General features: G+C 37.5%; 1 protein-coding gene across 1 annotated transcript in view; it reads left to right on the forward strand.

Annotated features, from left to right (window-relative positions):
- Positions 1 to 20,436, forward strand: part of ANKRD46 (ankyrin repeat domain 46) — a 42,290-nt gene that overhangs the window by 12,735 nt on the left and 9,119 nt on the right. Inside the window, exon 2 of the mRNA XM_087447579.1 lies at positions 18,250 to 18,350. The gene's annotated coding sequence lies outside the window, so the exon portion shown is untranslated. The remainder of the gene's footprint in view (positions 1 to 18,249; positions 18,351 to 20,436) is intronic.

Below are 20,436 nucleotides of genomic sequence, written 5' to 3' on the forward strand. Positions count from 1 at the left end.
TATAACAAGCGTCTTTTCCGACCATAGTACTATGAAACTAGAAATCAACTACAAGAAAAAACTAGGGAAGTGACAAAGATGTGGAGACTAAATAACGTGCTACTGAACAACCAATGGATCATTGAAGAAATTAAAAGAGAAATCAAAAAATATCTGGAGACAAATGAAAATGAAAATATACCATACCAACTCATATGGGATGCAGCAAAAGTGGTCCTGAGAGGGCAACTCATAGCAATACAGGCCCACCTTAACAAACAAGAAAAATCCCAAATAAGCAACCTTAAACCACACCTACCAGAATTAGAAAAAGAAGAACAAAGAAAGCCCAAAGTCAGCAGAAAGAGGGAAATAATAAAAATTAGAGCAGAAATAAAATTGAAACCAAAAAAAAACAGTAGAAAGGATCAGTGAAATAAAGAGCTGGTTCTTTGAGAAGATAAACAAAATTGATAAACCCTTAGCCAGACTCACTAAGAAAAAAAGAAAGAAGGCTCAAATAAAATTAAAAATGAAAGAGGAGAAATTGCAATGGATGCCACAGAAATACAAAAGATTATAAGAGAATACTATGAAAAACTATATGCCCACAAATTGGACAATCTAGAAGAAATGGATAAATTTTAGACTCATACAACCTCCCAAAACTGAATCAAGAAGAAATAGAGAATCTGAATAGACCAATCACAAGTAAAGAGATTGAAACAGTAATCAAAAACCTACCAAAAAATAAAAGTCCAGGATCAGATAGCTTCTCTGGAGAATTTTACCAAAAATTCAAAGAAGATTTAATACTTATCCTTCTCAAACTATTCCAAAAAATAGAGGAAGATGGAATACTTCCTAACAGATTCTATGAGGCCAATGTGACTCTGATACCAAAGGAATACAAGGGTATTAAAAAGAAGGAAAACTACAGGTCACTATTCGCTGATGAACATAGATGCAAAAATCCTCAACAGAATATTGGCAAACTGAATACAGCAATACATTAAAAAGATCATACACCATGATCAAGTGGGATTTATACCAGGGACACAGGGATGGTTCAACATCCACAAATCAATCACTGTGATAACACCACTTTAGAACGAGGAATAAAAACCACATGATCATCTCAATAGATGCAGAGAAAGCATTTGACAACATCCAACATCCATTTATGATAAAAACTCTCAAAAAAATGGGTATAGAAGGAAAGTACCTCAACATAATAAAGGCCATATATGACAAACCCACAGCCAACGTCATACTCAACGGGGAAAAACTGAAAACCATTTCTCTGAGAACAGGAACAAGACAAGGGTACCTACTCTTGCCACTCGTATTCAGCATAGTATTGGAGATTTTGCCGGAGCAATTAGGCAATAAAAAGGAATAAAAGGAATCCAAATAGGCAACAAAGTGAAACTGTCACTGTTTGCAGACGACATGATTTTATATATAGAAAAGCCTAAAGAATCCATTGGAAAACTATTAGAAATAATCAAGAACTACAGCCAAGTTGCAGGGTACAAAATTAACTTACAAAAATCAGTTAAATTTCTATACTCGAATAATGAACTAATAGAGAACTCAAGAATACAATCCCATTTACACTCACAATAAAAAATAAAATATCTAGGAATAAATTTAACCAAGGAGGTGAAAGACCTATACAATGAATACTATAAGACATTATTGAAAGAAATCGATGATGACATAAAGAAATGGAAAGATACCCCATGCACATGGATTGGAAGAATAAACACAGTTAAAATATCCATACTACCTAAAGCAATCTACAGATTCAGTGCAATCCCAATCAGAATCCCAATGGCATTCTTCATGGAAATAGAACAAAGAATCCTGAAATTCATATGGGGCAACAAAAAACCCCAAATAGCTAAAGCAATCCTGAGAAAAAAGAACAAAGCTGGAGGCATCACAATTCCTGCCTACAAAGCTATAATAATTAAAACAGCGTGGTAACTGGTACAGCAACAGACACACAGATCAATGGAACAGAATTGAAAGCCCAGAAATAAAACCACACATCTACGGACAGCTAATCTTTGACAAAGGAGCTAAGAACATACAATGGAGAAAAGAAAGTCTTTTCAATAAATGGTGCTGGGAAAACTGGACAGCCACGTGCAGAAGAATGAAAGTAGACAAAAATTAACTCAAAATCGATCAAAAACTTGAAGGTAAGATCTGAAAGTATAAAACTCCTGGAAGAAAACATAGGCAGTACACTCGTTGACATCAAATTCTGTGTCTACTCAGATAAGGTAAACAAAAGAAAAAATAAACAAGTGGGACTTCAACAGACTAAAGAGCTTCTGCAAGGCAAATGAAACCAGGATCAAAATGAAAAGACAACCCACCGGCTGGGAGAAAATATTTGCAAATCATATATCCAACAAGGGCTTAATCTCCATAATGTATCAAGAATTCACACAACTGAATAACAAAAAAACAAATAACCCGATCAAAAAATGGGCAGAAGATATGAACAGACATTTTTTCCAAGGAGGATATACAGATGGCCAATAGGCACGTGAAAAGATATTCAGCATCACTAATCATCAAAGAAATGCAAATCAAAACTACACTAAGATATCGCCTTACACCCATTGGAATGGCTATAATCACCAAGACAATAACAGAAGTTGGGAGAGGTTGTGGAGAAATGGGAACCCTAATTCACTGCCAGTGGAAATGCAAACTGATGCAGCCTCTATGGAAAACAGTATGGAGATTCCTCAAAAAATTAAAAATAGAAATACCTTATGATCCAGCTATCCCACTACTGGGTATTTATCCGAAGAACCTGAAATCAACAATCCAAAGAGGCCTGTGCATCCCTATGTTCATTGCAGCATTATTCATATAGCCAAGAAGTGGAAGCAACCCAAGTGTCCCTCGACTAATGATTGTATAAAGAAGACGTGCTATATATATATATATATATATATATATATATATATACACACACACACACACACACACACAATGGAATACTACTCAGTCATAAAAAAGACAAAATAGTCCCATTTGCAACAACATGGATAAACCTGGAGGGTATTATGTTAAGGGAAATAAGCCAGAGAGAGAAAAACAAACACCACATGATTTCACTGATATGTGGAAGATAAACCAACATACGGACAGAGAGAACAGTTTGGCGGTTACCAGGGAGAAGGGGGTTGGGGGATGGGCACAAAAGGTGAAGGGACACATTTATATGGTGACTGACAAACAAAAATGTACAACTAAAATTTCACAATGTTATAAACTATTATGACCTCAATTTAAAAAAAAGATAGCAAAGAACACCCAGATATTCCATGTTCAAGAATGAGATGACTCAGTGTAGTAAACAAAAATTTCAATAGTGTTTCTGTGATACATGACAAAGTAATCCTAACATTCAGATGGAGTATAAAATGGCAAATAATTGTTACAATGATTTTGAAGATCAAGATTGGGAGATTTGTCATACAAGATATCAAGAACTATTACAAAGCCAAAGTAATTAAGATGGTGTGGTATTGGCACTTATATATTCTATAGACTATTGAAACAGAATAGAGAGCCAGAGACAGACACATAAACAGAAATTTGTTATATGTTAGAGCCACATTGTCCAATACAGTGGCTACAACCACGTATGGCTATGTAAGTGTTAAATGTAAGGTGCCTAGCATTAATAACTGCAATATTGGTTCTCAGCATTCTGGAGTTCTAGTATTTAGTGCTGTTTTTAAGTGTTTTTGGTAATATATTTCGGTAGGATTTTTTGGTTATTTTTTTCAGACCTTAAGTATTTATGTCTTGGGACGTCATGAGGGAATAATATGTTCTATTATAACTTCAAAATGAATGGTGTATGTGTTTTAAAAATGTATTCTTCTGTATTTCCATAATCTCAAAAGAAGGAAGAAAATTGTCAAAGCAAATCTTCTGTTACAAAAATAATTCTAACTAGTTCAGAGACTTTCCAAATAAGCAAAATGTGAAATTGACAGTATTGAAATTCATTCAGGTATCCCTGATAAAAAATTGAGAGATGACAAATTGGAAATGTTTGACACAAGCTAATAAAGCTCATTATCAATAATAAGATTACAGTTTCTGCAAAAATAAAGAAGTAATTAAAAGGATAGAGAGAGGAAACAGTTTGAAGATGAAAGAATCAGAAGATGTGGAATTATATTACAATTACTGCTTCCAGTTAATATCAAGAGGTTTTTCAGTAGCTAGAAAAATTTGCATAAAAATGTGCTTACAACTTATTTACAACGCTAGTAATGTGTTTTGTAAAATTGTGCTTTCAAAAAAAAATTCATTTTTCATGATTATTTCAATTTTCTTCATTTTTATGAGGTTTATTTTTAGATATTTCACTTTATTTTTCTGCCAATTTATATTAGAATGACAGTGTATGCTTAACATGTATTTTTGTAAATTTATATTTTTACTTGATGTTCTGCAATATTACTATTTTTTTAATTTAGAATGTATTGAAATTTTAATTTTACTTATTAAATCATAAATTCTGATTTTCTTTTTTTCTTTTTTATTTTTTTGGTGAGGAAGATTAGCCCTAAGCTAACATCTGTTGCCAATCTTCTTCTTTTTGCTGAGGAAGATTAGCCCTGGGCTAACATCCGTGCCCATCTTCCTCTACTTTATATGTGGGATGCCTGCCACAGCATGGCTTGATAAGCAGTGCATAGGTCCACACCCAGGATCTGAACCTGCAAACCCCAGGCCACCGAAATGGAGCACGCAAACTTAACCACTACGCCACTGGGCCAGCCCCCATGAATTCTGATTTTTAAAAAATAAAATAGCCAGTATTAATGCTAATGTTTCCATGTTATATAAAATAAGTATTGAAATACCCATGCTATCATTTTGCTTTAATATTGTATTTCTTTCTAGCATGTGCCTGTTTATGGAAGGAGTCAACAAATGTTGGTTTATTTTTTCTAAATAATTGCTACTTCTTGGACATTAAAAGACATTCAAGAAATAGTCATATGAACATGATTTCTCTTTAACTATGATATCAGTTTTATTGGTGTTCCATTTTGAGCCATACATTTTTAGTCTAGTTGTATTCTTTGGCCAGCTTCAATGAATGTCTTCATTCCTGTTGCCAACATTTAGGCATTTATGCTAACTTCCAGACTCCATTGAAAGACTTATTTGTGGGCCGGCCCTGTGGCTTGGTGGTTAAGTGCGCGCGCCGCAATGCTGGTGGCCCGGGTTCGGATCCCGGTGCGCATTGAGGCACCACTTCACCGTCCATCCTGAGGCCGAGTCCCACATACAGCAACTAGAAGGATGTGCAGCTATGACATACAACTATCTACTGGGGCTTTGGGGGGAAAAAATAAAATAAATAAAAATCTTTAAAAAAAAAAAAAAAGAAAGAAAAACTTATTTGAATGCATACTTTACATTTGGACCTTACATTAATTTAATCAAAAAAGTATAGATTGAACACTTAGTATGTAATAGGCACTGCTAGACACTGTGGATCATGTTGAACAGACAAACAAGTTCCTGTTCAAAGAGCTTATGTTCAAATGAGGGAGACATACAGTAAATGATTAACCAAATAAGAAAATTATAGATTGTGATAAGAACCAGGAATGAAGTAAACAGAGTGATGTGAGAAGTAACTTGTGGGCATAAGTACATTTTAGCTGAGACCTGCATGCTGAGAATGAGCCAGTTGAGTGAAGATCTATCCAGGGGAAGTACATTCCTTCAGAAGGAAGAGTAAGTGCAAAGACCCTGAGGCAGGAAAGAGCTTCAGGGAATGTAAAGAAGGTAGTGAGGCTAGAGTATAGAGAACAAGAAGTAGGGAAGGGGTGGTTAAAGAGGAAATTAGATAGGCAGGAGCAAAATCATGCAGGGCTTTGTAGGCCACAGTAAGGATTTTGAATGTTATTTTAAATGTATTGGATTGCCATTGACTTACAGAGGAGTGACATGAAATGATTTATGTTTTTGAAAGATTTTTTTTCTGTGGGGAGAAATGAATTGTACAGGGGTGAAAGTAGAAATGGAGAACGGTTAGGAGTTTATTATAGTAGGCTAGGTAAAAGGTCATGCTTGGACCACTGGAGCCACTAAAAAGTTTTTTACCTTGGAAGTGATGTTCAGACAGCATGGGGTGAGAAAATGAACATGGCGACTTAATGTAATTGACTGGGATGGAGGTGACAGGAGAGAATGAGACGGAGAGACCAATTAGGAAGGCAATTGAAAACTTCATGTGTAAGGTGGTTTCTTAGAGCAGGAATTAAGAGTGGAGGCAGTGTGAATGGAAAGGACAGAGTTGACAGGACTTTGTATCTGATTTAGTGTCAGGAGAAAAGAAGGCATCAAGGATGATGGCTAGAAGTCTGGGTTACTAGGAAGGTGTTAGTACCATTGACAGAAATTTGGAGTAGTGTCTTTGGTGCGGTGTGTGTGTAGAGTATTGAGTTTTAGATGTGATGTTGAGGTGAAGGCAAGATACCCAGATGGGACAGTTTATAGAACTGCCTGTGTACTCACGTGCCAATGTACAGTACTGTTACTATCCCTTTGGATTTCTCTGCTCGCTCACTCTGCCTTTGCAGAGCACCAAACTCTAAAGAGTTGCTCCCATCAGCCCCTGACCTCCTGCAGGGCAGAAATCTTTTTACCTGTTGTTACCAAGATGTAGAAATCCTTTTACCCTTAATTCAGGCTGAAGTTTTGTTTTTTTTTATTGACGTCTTAATAGTTTATAACCTTGTGAAATTTCAGTTGGACATTATTTGTCTGTCACCATATAAATGTGACCCTTTACCCTTTGTGCCCTCCCCCCCCACCCCCTTCCCCTCTGGTAACCACTGAACTGTTCTCTCTGTCCATGTGTTAGTTTATCTTCCACCTATGAGTGAAATCATATGGTGTTTGTCTTTCTCTGTCTGGCTTATTTTGCTTAACATAATACTCTCAAGGTCCATCTATGTTGTTGTGAATGGGACGATTTTGTCTTTTTTTATGGCTGAGTAGTATTCCGTTGTGTATATATATATATATATATATATATACCACATCATCTTTATCCATTCATCAATCAATGGGCACTTGGGTTGCTTCCACTTCTTGGCTATTGTGAATAATGATCAGGCTGAACTTTTTTAAGGGGAACATTTACTAGGAAACTAAGCAAAAAAAAAAGGTAGCATCTTCTATTTGTATATTGCATTATAGTTTTCAAAGTTCTTCTGTGAAGTGAATAGGACAGATATTATTATTCCAATGTTTCAAATGAGGAAACTGAGGCTCTTGGAGATTAACTACTCAAGATTGTACCCTAGAAAATGGCTGTCAGAACCTAAGATACAAATCTTTTGATTGCTGTCTAGTCCTCAGTGCCTATCCTAAAGAATAATTCTTGATAAATTCATAGACCACAGATCTCTTGAATCAAGTCTTTAAGTCTGCCTTCACTGTTTATAGCTTATGATTACCCAAGTGGTTATTTTTCCTAGCTTCAACTTTGTCTCGATTGAGGGGGAAGTGGTACCTTTAGGTTAGCAGCACCCTGACACAGAGATTTGATCCAATTCTCAATTCCCTCTAGAAGTTGTTTTTAGTCTTTTCTCCAATTATTAGTCCCCTTAGGCCTTCCTCTCTGACCTTATGTTTGTGCTCATTGTCCTTGCCTCTATACGTCCTCCTCCTCTGGAGGGGAAAGGTATTTTCTTCCCTGGTAGAAGTGGGAGTGATCTACTTTGAGCCTTAGAAGGAACCAGAAGTTGGCTAAAGAGAGTTAGGGACAGTTGTGTAGACAGATTTTTTCCTGCTTGACATAGCCAAAAGGGGACTAAAGGAGAGGTTGAGAGATGTAATTGGGAGACATTTCATAAGGTGTGAAGGAGTGGAAAAGGTGGAAGGTCTGGAGGTAGTTGTCAAAAGGTGGAGTTATGGGTTAAGATCTGGATGGTGGAACCAAGTTCCAGTGGACAAAGTCCAAGTAAGGGTGACTGAAGTGAAATAGAGATAAAGGTCATATTTGACACTGAGAAGTTTGAGGAACTCTTGGATTAATCTTTTTTAAGTGATACGTTACACACACAAAATCATCCAATAAAATATAATTAAAAACTAAAACTTGGGCCAGAGAAGATAGAAGGGAAGTGGTATGAAAAGACTGTATATTTGGTGAAAATACTTTAGATTTGTTTGCATTTGTGTCACTGGAGGAGACATGCTAAAATACCATTGGTACATTTAATAGTTACTTTGAAATTAAAAGTTGCCTTTAATTTGTTTTTGTCTCTATTTTTATACATCTCTACAGTTTAAGGTGCTAAACATTTCATATCCTAGATCATTTTCCCAAATCCAAAGCTTGTGAACTCTGAAAATGTAATTTGTTTCATTTATCCAAATATAAGAAATTTATTCTCCCATCTATTGTTTGAAGACAATGAAATCATTATCTTTTGATGGCATTTTAAAGAACAATTTTCCTATCATAATTATCTTTGCTTGACAGTGTGGTTCTCTTGAGTACAAGGACAAAAGTTCAAAGTCACAATTGTTCAAACTTTTTAGAAAAGTACTCTTCCTAACAGTTTTATAGTATGTCATCCCAGCCCTGGTGTTCTAGTGGTTAAGATTCAGCCCTCTAATAATTAATGATATTGAACATCTTTTCATGTGCTAACAGCCATCTGTATATCTTCTTTGGAAAAATGTCTGTTCATATCCTCTGCCCATTTTTTGATCCAGTTGTTCATTTTTTTATTGTTGAGTTGTATGAGTTCTTTATACATTTTGGAAATTAACCCCTTACCCGTCAGAATTACTATTATTAAAAAGACAAGAAATAATAACAAGTGTTGGAGAGGATGTGGAGGAAAGGGAACCCTCATACACTGCTGGTGGGAATGCAAACTGGTACAGCCACTATGGAAAACAGTATGATGATTTCTCAAAAAATTAAAAATAAAATACCATATGATCCAGCTATTCCACTTCTGGGTATTATCCAAAGAACATGAAAACACTAATCAAAAAGATATATGCACCCCTGTCTTCATCGCAGCGTTATTCACAATAGCAAAGACTTGGAAGCAACCCCAGTGCCCATCAACAGGCGAATGGATAAAGATGATGTGGTATATATATATATACAATGGAATGCTACTCAGCCATAAAAAAGACAATCTCGTGCCATTTGCAACAACATGGATGGACCTCAGGGTCCATCCTAAGTGAAATAAATCAGACAGAGAAAGACAAATACTGTATGATTTCACTCATATGTGGAAGGTAAACACACACATGGATAAGGAGAACAGATTGGTGGTTACTAGAAGGGAATGGGGTGGGAGGAGGGCAAAAGGGGTAAAGGGGCACTTATGTATGGTGATGGATAAAAATTAGACTATTGGTGGTGAGCACAGTGCAGTCTATACAGAATCTGAAATATAATCATTTACACTTGAAATTTATACAGTGGTATAAACCATTGTGACCTCAAAAAATAATTACAAAAGAAAAAAAAGATTCAGCCCTCTCATCTCCCCAGCCTGAGTTTGTTTCCTGACCAGGGAACCACCCCGTTAGTCTGTTGTCGTCATACTGTGGCAGCTGCATGCTCCTGTGAAGCTGAAAGCTATGCCACTGGTATTTCACATACCAGCAGGGTCACCCGTGGTGGACAGGTTTCAGCAGAGCTTCCAGACTAAGACAGACTAGGAAGAAGGACCTGGCCACCCACTTCCAAAAAAATTGGTCGTGAAACCTTGTGAATAGCAGGGGAGCATTGTCTGATACAGCGCTGGAGGGTGAGAGGATGGGGCAAAAAGACCAGGCAGGGTTCCACTCTGCTGTACACAGGGTCGCTAGGAGTTGGAATCAACTCGACAGCACTAACAATAACATGCCCCTATCTACTGGTCATGTAGAAAAAAATTTTTGAAATGCAGACATTTACCATGTTATTTCCAATCTCCTTAGTATTTGTTGTAGACCAAATGACAAAATATGGAATAGTTTTGAGAAATTGAAAATAAGGACCAGAAGGAAAAAGAGGTTTGTATTTGCTAAAACTAACAAGCAATTTTAATTCACAGTGTTAATAAAAAACTCTATTGAGAAGACATTTCCTGGAAAACAGCAAATATGGAAGAGCCATGTAGCTATTAAAACTTGAGATCCTTAGTGACTTACCACTCTTTCCCATGTTGGTCACAGTGACCTGCTAGGTCTCTGGGCAGTCAGTAAAAATAGTTCCATGGGAAACTGATAATAGGGATTTGCCAGCCCCTATTCTGGTTTCTGAAAGGTTCCCTAGAACTCTGATATAGATGTAAAGTGAGCCAACTCATGGATCTGCCATTTTAATAGGAGAGGCTGTGTGGGGGCTAGGTCTCAGTCAGCAAGAGGATTGTTGTAATGCATTGCCCCCCCACTTGGAATTATTATTCTACTGAAGAAGTAATTAGAACTGCTAATTCAGCTCTGCTTTAGAATATTGGCATTTCCTGCTTCTTGCTCCACATCTTAGGTTCCTAAGTGGCAGCATGAAGCTCCATCCAAAATAAATACAACTTCTGCCTGTAATCCTCTACTTATTTTATCCTTGTAAACTGGGCTAGAAAACCTAGGGGAGAAAAGTCCCTATTTCTCCTTCTTGAACCTAGAGCCGTTTCTAACCATGTAACTCCCTGCTTTCTTTTCCCTGGGTATCAAAAGATGCCTCCCGAAAATCGGTTACCCCCAGTCCAAAGGAGGGACAGCAGGAAAAGAACCACAGGCTCCCTTTAAAGCCTCAGACACTCCTCAACTCTCTTACTAAGACTCTTTACTCACTTCCTCCCAAAGGTCTCATCCTTAATTCTTATTTCTTAGTTCTTATTTTCGGGTCCTTTTGTGGCTATGCATAACATGCCATTTTTTAAGGCTGTTTGGCTAAGGTGGTTCCTTAGTTTTGTCTTGAGTCGTTTTTTTCATTTTATAGCCTTCTTACCTACCAGGGTCCCTAGAGGTTGGAACGAGTGGAGTAGAATGTGGATCTTATAACGAGACGTGTAAGGAGTTCCTGAGTTTTGAGGGTCTGCCTAGGCCATAAATGTAACCGTGGAGCTCTTGACTAGGATGATTTGCATAGCTTCACGTGCAGTCACACCTCTGTGAGACCCTCTCTGGGGTTTTGTAGCCTAGGGAGGATCTCTATGTCACTAGAATGGGTGTTTTGCATGAAGGATCCAGTATGTGCTAGCACTCATCTAGCGCATGATTTAGAGTGTGGAAGGGGACAGATTACAACAGAATTGTGAAAAATAAGCTATTTTGTTGATGTTGATTACCTTATATTTCTGCCATGAATCATGAGTAAGGCTGGAACCTTGTGGGTAAGGGGTACTGTGTGAAGTAGCATGTAAAGTTACAGCCTCTCTGGTTCTCAATATCCTTATCTATAAAATAAGGAGATTGGGTTAGATGATCCTGGATGGCCATTCCAGCTCTAAAAATTTCATGGAAATATTTAAGTTTCTCCTAAGATCTTAGGTGAAGTCTAGTTTAAATTTTGTGGACTATTTAAAAAATAAAGAATAATTTACAAAAGTTGTAGGTCCTATATCTTTAAATAACACCGAATAAATGAATAAGTAAGAATATCATTTTTGTAGCACTTTAGTTCTATATAAATGAAGTCTGCTGAGGTGAATTTAATGAGGTTTAGATTTTGGAATAGGCCTGAAATCATATTTATGCTATTAATTTGCCTGATAAACTTTTTTTAAAGGAAAATTTAACTTCATCCCAACTCTGATTTATCACAAATTCAGAATTAGTGAGAATTATGATGATAAGTAACTGAAATGAAACAGAGACTTCAGTGGTGCTCCGCTTGCTTTATACCTGTGCTACGTGCTAAAGTTGCACTTGAAGCCCAGGTAAACCACAAGGTGGCACCATTAGGCCATATAAAGTGCTGCTGCAGCTAGAAAAGACTGATTTTTAAAAAAATCAAATAACTTTATTACGAAAGTAACACTTGTGCGTGAAAGACTTCAGATTGACCTCCCAGTGCTTATTTAATGTCTTTATTTTATAATTACAAACTGGAAACTTCCTATGGGAGGAAGTCCCTTACTAAGAATTTTAAATATGGTAAAATTAGACAGTAAAGATTTTAGAAAATACTGAAAAGTATTAGAATAAAATGAAATATCCAAGGTAACTGATATTCCCTTTGTGAATGATTAACTTTGATTTATCTTAAGCCAATATCTTTCTAAAAGTTGAATTGTAACTAAATTTTAACAATGCAAACAAATAATAAAGTAACATAAATATTGCAGGAAATACATATATTGTTATAGAAGATTGGTAACATGGAAAGATATTCACAATACAGTCATGTGTCACTTAACAGCAGGGATACGTTCTGAGAAATACATTGTTAGGCAATTTTGTCATTGTGCAAACATCAAACTTACAACAAACCTACAACAAACCTAAATGGTAGAGCCTACTACACACCTAGGCTATATGGTACTAATCTTATGGCACCACTGTCATATATGCGGTCCATCATTGACCAGAGTGTCATTATGCTATATACAGTGCATGACTGTATAGTAAGTTAAAAAAAATTAACATTAGTGTGTATAGTATAAATTAAAAATGTATATTCATATGGAGGAAAAACACTGGAGGACCATAGCACCAAAATATTAATAATAGTTATTTCTAGTTGGTAAGTTTATGGGTAACTTTTATTTTCTTCTCTTTGTTAATATTTTCTTTAAAATTTTACAATGAACTGTAGAACTAGTCATAAGAAAAATGTTACCTTAAAATCCTGTTACAGTGAATTTAATTGAGTGTACATTCAGCACAGAATTATTGGATTCTCTTATGTCTAGATTTCAAGAAATAATGCACCAGGCGCTATGTAATCTGCCAGGACACACAGATGTATCAGACCCATTTCTTGCCTTCTAAAGACATATTCGGGGGGCCAGCGTTTGGTGTTTGGGGTGCTCCAGTTTGCTGGCCCGGGTTTGTGGGTTCAGATCCCAGACATGGGCCTACACCACCCATCAAGCCATGCTGTGGCAGTGAGCTACATACAAAATAAAGGAAGATGGGCACAGATGTTAGCTCAGGGACAACCTTCCTCAAGTAAAAAGAGGAAGATTGGCAACAGATGTTAGCTCAGAGCCAATCTTCCTCACCAAAAAAAAAAAAAAAAAAGACATGGTCTGGCAGGAATTTTTGCAAACAATTGTAAACAAGCAACAAAGCTTTGTATCAACCCTTTTCTGTTGATCATCTTGATAACTGTATAGAGGTCACATGGCATATTGGAAACATTATAGACTAACTTTGAAGCCCACTCTACCACTTACAGCAGTGTGGCCTTAGACTCATTAACCTCTCTGAGCCTTAGAAATTAAGACCACTCTATTAGAGCACTATAGCTACTGAAGAAATATATTGTTAATGTTTTGGGAGGGATTTAAGTTACTGTTAAAATTCTTACTTGCTCACAGCTAGATTTCTTATAGATATGGCTTTTTTCCTTGCCTAATATCTGTGGATCTGTGCAGTGCTTAGATTTTAAGAACCATAATTTGAAAGTGCTAGCAGTTAAGACTTAATGACTTCATTGGATGTTCTTCTTTTATGGTTCTTTGAGGTTATTTTATATTTTAAAATAACTGGGTCCTTTTAAAAGATAAGAATAACCAGGCGAGGTATAGAGAATCCAGATTTTGGGGTTCCATTTACTGTGTCATTCTCAGTTTTAGTGCTTTTCTTTGACATTAGAAAATGTATGCAATGAGGGTACCTCATTGCATATCAGGATACCTGATAATGTATCTCTCCGGGTGTGCCATTTTTTCCTTGCATTTTGCTGAAGTCTCTGGTGCTTTGATCTCTAATCAAAGTTGCTATGTAGGCATAATGTGGTCAGTCCATTTGAACCAGGAATGTAGCACTTAGTCTTGCCTTTCCCAGTGACCTTTCAAAATGAAAATAAATCAATACATTATGTATGGTTGGTGATACTGGATTTAGTAGACCAATTTAAAGTTATGGTGGGGCTGGCCCCGTGGCTTAGCGGTTAACTGCGCGCGCTCTGCTGCTGATGGCCCAGGTTCGGATCCCAGGCGCGCACCGACGCACCGCTTCTCTGACCATGCTGAGGCCGCGTTCCACATACAGCAACTAGAAGGATGTGCAGTTACGACATACAACTATCTACTGGGGCTTTGGGGAAAAAAAGGAGGAGGATTGGCAATAGATGTTAGCTCAGAGCCGGTCTTCCTCAGCAAAAAGAGGAGGATTAGCATGGATGTTAGCTCAGGGCTGATCTTCCTCACAAAGATAAAGAAAGAAAGAAAGAAAGAAAGGAAAGAAAGGGAAAGAAAGAAAGTTATGGTATAATAAGTATATGTTAAAATAGAACATGTTTTCCCCATTAGTTCTTAACCATCAAGAATACCATCTTAAAGTTGCATAGATTGACCTAAGATTAACATGAAAGAAAAAAACATTAACTAGAACTTTCCATCAAGTCAGTGACTCACAAGCTTCCACCACAGTCTCCTTATTGTTTTGTTATTTGGATTGAGACAAGTGCTGTTTGGTGTTAGAAGCTCTTATTACTGAGATCTAGGTAACTGCCTCATCCAGAAGGATGAGTGACTCTGTCCTCATGAAGTTTCTTGGGCAGTGCCACAGAGCATGGAGTTAGGAGTTTTAAATGCTAAGCTGTGTCAGCCTTCTGACACCTGACACCCAGAGTCCTGGTTTTAACAATCCCAGGGAGTCAGCCTCTGAACCAGTCAGTGGACATTGTCCCTTAGGAACCAGGCCATGGTGAACAACCAGAGGGCTTTCTGGGGCTTGCGTTTTCACACTATTGACTGTTTTTGTGGTTTTTCCTCGGTCAGGAACCAGTTCCCTTTTCTTTCCCGGAGGTCTTTACTCCCCACTAGAGGTCTCTCCATTGTTAGAAGCTGCTGTGTTGCCAGGAGTCAATGTTCTGTGCAAGCTGTCTTCAGTACCGTAGAGGACTGGCCTCCCCAGAGCGGTGCCCAGCCTTGAGAGGGTGGTAACTATTATTTTTTGGGTGCTTAAGTCATACAACTAGTAAGGAGCCGAAGTGAGGTTCAAACTCGGGCAGTTTAGCTCCTGATACACTCTGGGTGGAGTAGCCAAGCTCTTTTAACAGCCTCTGACAGTAGAAAAACTGCCTGTCTAGAGTACTGTACACTCCTAAAAGTAACCCCTTTCCGGCGAGTGAGACTGTATCACATCTCTCTCCTTTCTGCATTCTCCACCTCTAAAAGCAGCCTTCAGTATGCTTAGCTTTCACATCCTCTGTGAATCTTGAAAGATACTAGTTCACTGCTCACGCTCACACATGAGTGCCTCTAACTCTGCTTGTGGAATGGTTCTTATTGCACACTCCCTCTGGTAAATACCAGGGCATCCACCTGAGCCCTACCAAATGCTTGGTCCTACAAGCTCTTCCATAAATAACGTCTCACTCTCCTGGTTGCCTAAGGCACTCAGGCAAATGACCCCCCAAAAGACCTTACATTCTTTCTCTTTTTGCATGGGGAAGATTGGCAGCTTCAGACTCAACAGTCCTTGTGTCAAAATCTTCAGGACTCCATACGATCTAGCATTTGCACTCCTGGCCATATATCCCAGAGAAATGAAGATTTAAGTTCACATAAAAATATGTACCTGACTGTTTTAGAAGCTTTAACATAACACCCCAAAACTGTAGACAACCAGATGTCCTGTGATAGGTGCACACTTAAACTGTGGTATGTCCCTACCATGGAATACTACTCAGCAATAAAAAATAAACTGATACAGACAACAACCTGGATGAATCTCCAGAGAATTATGTTGAATGAAAAAAAACAATTGCAAAAGACTACATACTATATGGTCCCATTTATATAACATTCTTGAAATGATAGAATTATAGAAATGGAAGACAGAGTAGTGGTTTCTAGGGGTTCAGGAGGGCTGGGGATGGGCCGAAAGTAGGTGTGGCTATAAAAGGGCCATATGAGAGATCCTTGTGATAGAAACGTTCTATATCTTGACTATATCAACGTCAATATCCTGGTTGTGGTACTGTACTATAGGTTTGCAAGATGTTACTGTTGGGGGAAACGGTAAAAAGTACACAGGATCTCTCTATTATTTCTTACAACTGAATCTAAATGTATAATTATATCAAAATAAAAAGTTAAATTTAAAAAATCTTTAAATGTTCACCCTTGGACAATAGTTAATATGTATCCTGATTTTTATTCACTTTTATAAGTTGGAGAACCTTGGGGAAGCTATTTCTAGATTTCTAGTGATTAAGGTCTAATTGGGGTCTCAGATAGTTTCTTGGCAGGCTTCTAGTAATTAACTCTAATGCACTTGTGTAATATTAAGTTTGAAATCACATAAATAAATCCGTAATTTGATTTATTTTCTTAGGGGGCCTTGTCATATCAAAAGAAAATGGCAGAAGCATTGTCTTTCTTGTGGATTTAAGGGAACATTAGGATCATTGTGGGGGGGCATAACTATAATCTATAATTCTATCTCCAAACAAAAAGCAAAACTTATCATTTTCATAATGTGAACTCTACTATCTTCAGAATAACCCCCCTGCACCATTTTAACTTTAAAAATTAAAGCCAACTCATATATTAGAGAGAGGCTTTAGTGATGAAGACTCAGCTGCAGTGGTCAGGACAAAAAAAGGAAAAATACTAGGCTTTGAGTGAACTCAAAATATTTATTAAGGAAATAGATTAAGTGGCTCAGTGATGTCAAGTTTGTCTAAATTGGTATTATAGATGCAGAAAACTAGGAAGCAGTAGAGGAGGGTAGATGTTTTGTGTATCACCATGTCTTCATGATATTTGTTGACACTGTTGTGGGACTGGTCCTCACGTATACAGACATGCGCCACATGACGACATTTCAGTCAACGATGGACCGCATATACGACGGTGGTCCTGTAAGATTAGTACCGTATAGCCTAGGTGTGTGGTAGGCTATACTATCTAGGTTTCTGTAAGTACACTCTATGTTCACACAGTGAGGAAATCTCCTAACACCACATTTCTCAGAATGTTTCCCCGTTGTTGAGCGACGCAGGACTGTAGTTTGTTAGCCCTGGTCTTCACTTCCAGCCTAACACTGATACAACCTGATTTACATATTGTAAATGGAGCTTCATGAAATACTATTAATTGTTTCCCTGTATAAGTTTATTTAAAGAGATTTGATGACAGCATGAATGACCAGTAAAAAGTTAACCTGAATTTCAGGCTGAGCCAGAAATTTGGGATTTAGACTTTATAGCTCACCACCAAGTGTGGGTATGTGGAATATTTCAGGCACACAGTAAATATTTGTTGAACAAATTAATATTGCTTTTCTGTGGCCCAGACTGCCAGTCCATGACCCCCACTTCCATGATCCCTCAAGAGAAGAATGCAGTGGGGCAGACAGGGTATTCTCGAAATGTCTCTTGGTGCATAGAGGGGATACTGAGTGGGTCCCAGGGAGAGCATGGAGACAGCACCATGGTTTGGGAGGAGCAGGGTCAGGCATGTGGGAAAGACTGCAGATAGATTTGAGCCAGTTTTTCTTTCACACTGAAAAGAAAAGATGGAGGGGGGTGGTGGGCAATCTCGAGGAGATTTAAGTATCAGCATTCAAGATAGATTAGAAATATTTTTTCTTAAATGTATCCTCTTTGGTTTAAATATAAGTATTGGTTGTTTTTACTTTTTACCCCATTGCAAGTAGCATTTTATTTATAAAAATGCTTTTGTGGGCAAATCTGAGATCTAGCCACCACTTATAATGTGAAAAATATGCATTCTGAATTCCAGTGACTTAGAGTGAATTTTCAGAGCCCAGTTTGTTCCCTACTGATGGCACATAATTTGATTCTTTTTCTTTTATCTTTCTGACCATGCTTTCTTGTTTGTGGGCAGCAGAGCCACTCCTTATTAACCCCCTTCTTTTTCCTTTTCATTACTCTATTATTCGTTAGTTACTTTACTAGCCTCACAAGTTGATGCCTCACCCACAGATTTTCTGGAGAATATCTACAGGCCCCACTAGCTTGTCTGTATTTAATAGAACAGCAAGTCCTTTTTCACGCCACATCTTTGTTATAATTGAATTTTTTGTTTACTGTAGATCCTTGCCTGCACATATCTGAATATTCTATTGAACCTCCTTAAGAATTCAGAGAAACTGCCGGGTGACCACTGAAAGAAAGATCTGATCTTAAGGCTTACGTGAGTATTTTCTACTGTGGACTTCCTCACAATATGTGAAAGCTTCATTGAACTGTGGCCTTGCTTTAGGGCAGATTCAGTTGTGTGATTAAGATGAAAATGTTATCTATCATTGGGCGTATTAAATTTGGGGGTAAGGTTAGCAGTTTCTCAAGGACACAAAGAAACTCATGAAATACATCACACTTATTCTCACTTAAAAAATAGACAAGAAAGGCTTGCCTTTTTACTGAGCCAACATTCAAAAGAATCCCAGTCTGCAAACCACAAGAATTCTTACTGTGTTTGAACCAAAACACCAAGTAGATTGTTTTTCATTGTCTATTCTTACAGAATTTAACCAAAACACATTACCTCTTAAAAAGCACTTGATATGTGGTATTTTATTTTTTAAAAAGTTTGTGATAGCTTTGTCTTTTTTATGATCCAATCCAATGAATACTGCAGGGGAAGATAGGGAGTTTCCCTCAAAAGAGAATTCTTGACTACTTTATTGAGTAATTTCTTCTCATGAGTTAATTTCTTTAAAAATCATTGTTTAATGTCAAAATCTGAAGTTTCTTTTATCTTGATCTCTGTAATTCTTTATCATAAGCAGATTTTCCCCTTATTTAGAATTATCCTTAACAGCTCCTCCTCACTGTTTATAACCAATGGGTCATTAAGTTGTGCTGATTCTATCTTCCATATTCTCCCTCCAGTGTGCCCCCTTGTCTCTGCCACTGCCTTAGATCAGGCTGTCATCATTTCTTGCCTAGAGTTCTACAGTGATCTACTGGCTGATCTTCCTGTCTCCAGTCTTGACCCCTCCAATCTAACTTCTCCATATTGCCAACAAAATAATCTTTCTGAAAGATTAATATAATAAGACCATACCATTTCCTTGGCTTAAAATCCTTCAATGACTCCTTACTAAAATTCAGGTCTAAAAAACCTTACCATGGAGTTGTTAGAAAGATTAAATAAAATACATTAAGAACCCCTAGTGCAATGCCTGGCTCAGAACAGGCCCTCAGTATGTGTTAATATTTCCCGTTTGCACAGATTAACCCATGGCAGCAGCAGAGCTCTCGTGTTAGGGGAGCCCAGGACTAGAGGGACAGTGGCTCTGCTGGGAAACCAGGCTGAAAGGAATACGGGTCAAGAATCTCACCAAACTCCAGAGCCATGCTTTCCTGAATCCCCTTAAGGATAGGCACAAGAGTAGATTGGTCTGGCATCCAGTTGCATCAGTGTTCCAGAGAGAAAGACTTTGCATAATAAACTACGAGTCAAGCCTGTCTGTAACTAAGCTTTTGTAACGGGAACCATCTCTATCAAAACATCAGTCTCTGCCTTTATGTTTTTTGGTTTGGTTTGTTTTCTCTTCAATTTCTTAGTAAAGCTTCTGTTGTCAGGCTTTAGGTTTTGCTTAAATGAACCAAGGGGAGGAGAGAGAGAGACATACACACACAAAGAAACCTCTGAGTCAGGGAAGTGTCAATGAGAGAGATGTGGACCAACGGACTGGTGAAGCTAGGTTACTCAGATGGATGAAATATTAGAGTGGACACAGTGGGATTGTTGCTGTTGTCCCACTTCTCTATTCCCAGACAGACCTGTTTTTCCTCAGCTCTCAGTCTTCAGACAACGGAAGTTTGGCAAAATCAGATATTTAGATAACCACAGAACAGTGCAGAATAGCAGGAATACTGTAAAAAGACAGACAGTCTAAATTGATTTTATGATATTTCCAATTTTTAAATTCAGTTTGTTGCTTTCCTTAGCTTTTCTCTTTCTATTAAAATTTGAAGTCAGTGCTATAAACACAACATTCAGTGGGTCCTCATTGAATGTGAATGAAGTTATTTTATTTTTTTTTATGCTGATTTAGTTAACTTTTAAGCAGGTAGTTGTGTTTACCACATAGCATACCTCAAATACAATAAGCAAATATATGAAAGAGGATTACTTGTTTTAAAGAAGAATCTCTACCAGCAGTAGCATTTGTGTGTGTGTGTGTGTGTAGGTAGGTCTTTGAAGTTTAAGGATCACATATCTATGTCTTCTGACAATGCAGTAAACTTAAATCTAAGCAGTTATATCT

This window comes from Ceratotherium simum, chromosome 23, assembly GCF_057802395.1.
Source record: "Ceratotherium simum simum isolate JZ-2026a chromosome 23, ASM5780239v1, whole genome shotgun sequence".
Taxonomy (NCBI): domain Eukaryota; kingdom Metazoa; phylum Chordata; class Mammalia; order Perissodactyla; family Rhinocerotidae; genus Ceratotherium; species Ceratotherium simum.